This window comes from Abramis brama (genome assembly GCF_963993115.1).
Source record: "Abramis brama genome assembly, chromosome: 2".
Taxonomy (NCBI): Eukaryota; Metazoa; Chordata; class Actinopteri; order Cypriniformes; family Leuciscidae; genus Abramis; species Abramis brama.
Window position 1 is genome coordinate 54,566,741 of NC_139964.1, and position 6,850 is coordinate 54,573,590.

Consider the following 6,850-nt stretch of genomic DNA (forward strand, 5'->3'; position numbering starts at 1 on the left):
TCAGCGTCTGAAAGTGAAATTATGCTTCTACACGACACCTCACTGTGAGCTTTTACACAAAACACTCAGCTAATTAGCCACACGTCTCAAAGAAGATTGTAGAGAAAAGGTACTACGAGAGCAAGAAAGAGAAAATGTAATGGCTAACAGGTGGGCAGGATGGAGAACTCTGCTCTGTCATTCTCTAAAGGTCTGATTTGAAGGCGCTAGACAGAGAAAATTCAAGCTGTGAAAGTCATTATGTCAGTTAATAGATTTTGCGTTAACACAGGTTGTTGGTGCCCTTATTTTGCTGACATTTTCTGCTGAAACCCAACAGGTGTAACCCTGTCACAACTCTAGACTAGATCTAGACTACATTAAAAACAACACACAATATTTTACAGTGTCATATCTTTATTTAAAAAAAAACATATTTTAAAAAGGTAATTGACAGAAAAAAATATGCAAATCTGTATGATTATGATCTCTCGAGGCTAAAAGAAGACAGGTGAACAAATCACTGAAGATGTGGGTTTGACCTCCACTGCCATATTAAAAATAATCAGGTCAAAGGGTGCAAGTAATTTTTATACTGATTTGACTGAAATATTCATCTTATGTGAATGTACATTCACAAAAACAAAAACTTTTTTTCAAAAGCATTCATTTCTTTAGTGGGTGAGTTCTCTAGATATGAATTGTAGTTTGGTTCTGGGTTAATAGTTTTGAAAACTGGGGTCAGGAACTGGCTCTTAACTGTAACACGTGGGCAATCACATAGTTTCTGTAATTCCAGAAATAATTCTGTAAATATGCAGGTTTCTCATTGTACTTGCGGGATTGTTTGATATTATCTCTATATTTTGCCCTTTACAAGGATAAGATGCCCGGAAGGGGATTTCAGGTCTAATGCTGAGGGGTGTGTGTGGATGGCATATGGGCCAGCTGAACCTTGCTGTATGTGGCATATGTTTCACTTCTGCACCACCACACCCCACTGGGAAGGACAGTATGAAGGTTGTTAGGTGTGTGAGTTTCTTATATAAAATACTATAAGCAGAAATTAAGTGTGTGGTCATATGTGGGTTAATGAACACATTTAATTGCTGCACTGTATTAATACACTATAAAATGTAGTTGGGATGTGAATGACCTTGGGATTTTGTTATAGTTAATTATTTTGAATGTTTTAAGCAAAATATTTTTATCAGCCATTTTATAAATGTTTTGAATGGTCTTCCAGCCAATCAGAAAGTCTTATTCTTATGCCTATAATAAATAACAGATTTTTGTTACATGTTAGATTTCCTCCCCGGCAACTATTGGGGGCCATGACACGAAACGTGTCACATGGAACATCCTTTCCCACATGTTCCATGACAATGTTGGGAGGAGGATCAACTGGAAGGGCATGAATGGGAAAAAAATCATTCAACCAGATGGAGTCAAAGAAGTTACTCCTGTGTAAGTAAATGTATAAAGTATTGTCTGGCTAAAAAAGGTAAAACTTATCCCTTGAAGGTACACTGTCACTTTTTTGTTTCAAATTTAAAAAATGAATTCATCTCCTCTCCACCAGTAAGCTGGTGTGTGGTGGGCGTTCTGGCGCAATATGGCTGCCGTCGCATCATCCAAGTGGATGCTGCACATTGGTGGTGGTTGAGGAGATTCCCCCCTTCCATATGTGAAAGCACTTTGAGTACCTAGAAAAGCGCTATATAAATGTAACGCATTATTATTATTATTATTATTATTACTATTACTACAATACACCTATAATAAGTGTTTATATTCTGACTATTTTAGACAGCGCAGGATGCCAACCGCTGTGAAGTATCGTAATGTTCTACCGCAAGATCCATACGGTTCATTAACCGCTAGTGCACCAAAAGTTACAGTGTACCTAAAAATGTCAGATTGTACACTTTTGTTTTAAAGCAACACCAAGGAACTTTTCCTCTGCGGTCGCCCTACAGGTTGGAAGCGAAATTGTCCATTACCGCTGTCGTAAATAATTTAGCCCACCGTATCCTACCGTCGCACGCATGCACGCTGTTTATCCAGCACCGGCTTTGGAATGAACGATGTCCACAGACAAGGTAGAGTATGATGGAATGATTTTATGAAAGTATGATGTATTGCGACATCAGAAACGAAGAAAAACAAAATAATGACTATTGTAACGCTTGACGTAAAGCAAGTCAAATTTGTAGTTTTCTTTTGTCCTATTAGAACTACAGAAACGCGACCCAGTTTGGCAATCTTACATAGCTTGGTTATAGCAGATAAAGGACCGCAAAGCAGAGGAAGAATTGCCTTTCACCCTGTTACGACTTGATGAACACTGATATGATTTTGGAAATATTATTTTAAGTTAAAAAAATGGATTATGTCTATCCTCTAAAAAACAACAACCAGCTTCAATGTGATTTCATGACATTCAATGAAATGCTTGTGTATTACAGGTGCTGTGAGAAAGAGCCATGTCTCCCGTGCCGCCACCGATGACAACATTACAAAACATGTAATCCGGTGGTTCAACCTGGCATCAGATAGGGGAAGCTCAAGGAGCCGTCCCTCCTGTCAGCAAACCTTGACCCAACAGTAGTGACCCAACAGTAGTGACCCAAACAGTAGTGTAATGTTTTTCACTAAATAAAATGATGTTCTTGGTACAATTCATGGTTGATTTTTTTTCTTCTGTAATGTCTATTCAATGTATACACGAATAAAACTATAAACAAATTAGTAAATACATTTATAGTCTGTAATAGCCTTTTTTTTATTGTTACTGGCTAAAATGATTAATGTTTAATGATTTCATGTTTTATTCATATTAATAGGCAGATACATTAATAACTATTCAAGCTTTTATAGAGCAATCCAGTCTATCTAATGTTCGTCCACCATTAGATTTTAAATATATCTGTAGCTGTAGCTATAGTTTTGGCCAGATAATTGGGATGTGAAAGGTTTCCTGACCGAAATGAACGGGTCCAGATCGGATCCGCGGCGGATACGCTGCTTCATAAACGGGCCCAGATCGGATCCGCGGCGGATACGCTGCTTCATAAACGGGTCCAGATCGGATCCGCGGCGGATAAGCTGCTTTATCAGCGGATACGGGTAGGGTCTGCCGCGGATCTGGTCTGGATCCGCAATCCTTGTCTGTTCCGGATTCGTTGCGCTGTGCAAGTGGACTCCATTCCGGACCCGTTTTGCGGATCCGTTCCGGAGCTTGTGGTACCTCCGCGGCGGATCCGGTCTGGAGTCAGTTTGCTATCTGGGTTGTATTAAATAAGTGCACATGTTGATAGGAAAGGGCATATATACATGAAACTCAAAAATGTTCATGGTAAAAAAAGTTGTTGGCTACAAGAAGGATGGCTGTTCTCATGGGCTAAATGAGGACATGTTTTGAAAGGCTATTTTCAAACAATTTCAGGGCTTTAGTAGCCTGGTTAAAACCAGACCATTCTCAGTAGTAACTGAGTTATGGTCTGGCAAAGCTCCATATACAAATCATTTCCAAAGGTGCGTCACCAACGGACGTCGCTCAAATGCCTCTGGGCGCAGTTGGATAGACCTAAAACCAATCAGAGCGATCGTCATCGTGTAAAGCCATATGCTGCGTCCCAATTTGCCTAAGTTACACTACGCCATAAAAGTATGTACTCTTTTTGTGAAGAAAAGATATTTACTTTTGAATGTGTAGCAAAAAAGTAGGCAAGCTTTAGGACATACTACTTCGTCATCTTTATCGGACGGATCTGTCGCGTGCATCCTGTCACTTAAACTGCCCTGTCAATCATCGTGTCACAGTTAAAATCCTCTATTAAATCTAATTTAATTCCCTACCGTTTCGGAGAGAAATGTAGTAGCACGTTCATCTGCCAGTGGGTCTTTTATGGAGACTGTCCTCATGTGTTTGCAATTTGAATATAATAATGCATTTAAAAGTTTAACGGATGTTGCTCAAATGCCTCTGGGCGCAATTGGATAGACCTAAAGCCAATCAGAGCGATCGTCATTGTGTAAAGCCCGCCTCAACGTTTCTGATTGGTGCCGGGATTTCGACGGCATGGAAATGGGCTTGAATGAGCTCTTTGCAAGACTACTTCTCGAGCAAATCTGAATTTGCCGGAAGTTGTCTGGGTTTTCCCAGGCTAGGGCTTTAGAACAGGAGTTTTAAAAGGGGGGTCTGCAAATATGTGCTAGGGAGTCCATGAAAACTTTGAAAGAAAAACAAACATTTTACAAATTATTTTTGAAATGTGTTTAAAGTCCACATGAAATCAAAATTGACCATATTTACTTTGTTTGCCTAAATTGATCGTTTTGTGGTGAACAATTCATCCATGCAAGTCAATCCACACAAAAAAATAGTTTGGCTTCGTAATCTTTAATCAAAATCTGAAAATGCCCCTCCCCTCTGCATTGGAGGACCTTCCCTGATGACGTAGGTTTGAGGACTTGGGTTGGGAAACGCTTAACCACTCCCTCAAACCGTTAGTTTGTTATGAGCGAGAGATGGAGAGGAGGAGCGCTAGAGTAAAACCCTGCCCTCTGTTCAATATTCCTTTTCACTGGGAAATACGTCACAACACTGGAGAAAAGTCGTTTGCAACTTCCGGTTCACGCGGACTTTAACAATTATAATATGACTGTTTTATTCCGCTTTCTAAAGACTCGTTTTTTGTAGAAAAAATATTTATAAATAAGTAAAATATTTTTTGAGATGATGTTTTAAGAATTTGCTTTAGTAAAAATGGCAGTAAAAAGCCAATTATTTAATTTCAGAAACAACTATTTCACTTGCTTGAGTTTATAATATCACATTAAATATTTTTCTCTTTCTCTTAAAAAATAAAAAATATATAGACTATTTATTTTAGGAAGGTCATTTGAATCATATATATGGATCTTTGGCTTCAAAAAGATGGAAATAAATTATGTATATTTTTAAATAATAAATCTAATATTAATTAAATGCAAATTACATTTTAGTCCATAATCTGTACCTTGCAGCTCTGTGCTCAGCTAGAATTCTTTGCAAAGTTTTCTGCATTCAAGCTATTGGCCTTGTCCTTCTGTCAGAATTACTAATGTAAATCCATAGCCTCCTTCACTTCTGCAGAAGACTCTCAGGTCTGCTACGTGTGGTTTACCAGCTGTCCTTGGCTTAGATTATATCCTCCTTGGGTGGTAGATCTTTCAGTGTTATTGATCTAGAATCCTGGATCCGTCTTCTGCTAAGCCTCTATTTTTTATCTATGAAAAGCTAATATTTTGCTGCAATCTAATCTGATTCCCCAGAGCAATCTTGCTTTGTGCTCATATACTATGCCTATTTTTCTTACTTTTTGTCAATGTGATAATAGTTTTTTTTTTTTTTTTTTTTTAGAGCTTGACAGCAGCTGTTCATGGTCTACCACAAAAAGAGCAGTATCTGCAAATATATGCAAAACACAAAAGGTTATGGTGACAGATTTTTCATTTTGGATCAACCCTTCATGGAGAATACATTTTTTCTTGATCATCTGACATAAAAGAGTAGAATGTACGAAACCCACTGTACTTTCAGAACTGTCAGGACTAAAACAATAAATAAAATAAAAATATTTCCTGCATTTTGAGAGACTAATAGGAGAAAATGCGTTTAAATGGAAAGGAGTAGAAACCTGCATTTTTTTCTGCTGTTCGTAAACCCTGACTCACACCCAATCCCGATCTTAATTATTGTGTACATTACACAACCAGTGCGATCACAATTCAACCCCCTTTTTTAAATAAATATGACCCCTAAAGCCTGATACGCATCACATGAACATTTATTATTTGGTCAAGCATGAGAGTCCTATGATTCAGTCAACAACAGCAGGAGAATGAGATGAATTAAAAAAGATAAACCTCACAGGGGAAGATTGAGGGAGTTTGAGAGAGATAGATAAAGAGAGCAAGAACAGAAGAGCGAAAAACAGGTCAAGAGAAATGAGTGGCAGAAAGAGAAAATGAATAAGAAATTAAATGGCAAAAAAGAAAAGCAAAAAGCTGGATAAGGATGAGTAGACCATCAGACAGTGTGTGTGTGTGTGTGTGTGTGTGTTTGTGTGTGTCTGAGAGATTGAGAGAAACTCTGTGTGAGCTACAGACAAAGAACACCAGAGGCACAATCTAAGAATAAGACCTGACATGTTGTCTGCTGTTGGCTTCTTTGGCTGGCTGACATATTTGCTACCGGACGAGAGGACATTCATATGATGTCAGCACACATTCCCTCTCACACATCAAAACCAACGGAGCGTCCCAGTCTGCAATGATGTTCCAGTGCAGTATAGTTAGATTGTAAGCTCAGACTAAGCGTTTAGCATGCTGCTGTGGGCATGTGCCAGTTTGTCAACATGATCACTGACTGGAGCTGAACTAGAAGAAGTGTTGAATGTGATAACTGCTCAAGATATCTTTTTCAGTGTCTGTCTGAAATAGTACTGTAGAAAGTGACAGATACCATTGATCTATATTTGTTTTCAACAAGAAAAAATCCATTACGAATGACAAAATAGTGTTTATTAAATAACTTCTGGGTCCTCTACAGCATCAGTACCTGTATATATAGATTTTTTTATAAATGACCAGAAATCACCTAGTCATTAAATCTTCATAAATCTTTTTTATGAGACCATTTATCTCTTAATAAACCTTTTGTCATTGTATGCAATGACTTCATAAATCAGGGAAATTTTGTATGGACAAACAGATGCTTAGGAAAGCGCTGTGGTGGTTTTGTTTCACTTTTACTCAGGGTAACTTTAGCCTTGTTGTAACTTAAATCAAATTATTTTTGGTATTTTCTTCCCTTTTATTTATA

General features: G+C 38.0%; 1 long non-coding RNA gene across 1 annotated transcript in view; it reads left to right on the forward strand.

The window, feature by feature from the left end:
• Nucleotides 1-2,658, forward strand: part of LOC311078063 — a 31,805-nt gene extending 29,147 nt beyond the window's left edge. The window contains exons 2-3 of the long non-coding RNA XR_014605038.1: nt 1,286-1,446; nt 2,448-2,658. This is a non-coding gene — a long non-coding RNA (uncharacterized lncRNA). The remainder of the gene's footprint in view (nt 1-1,285; nt 1,447-2,447) is intronic.
• Nucleotides 2,659-6,850: the final 4,192 nt, after the last annotated feature.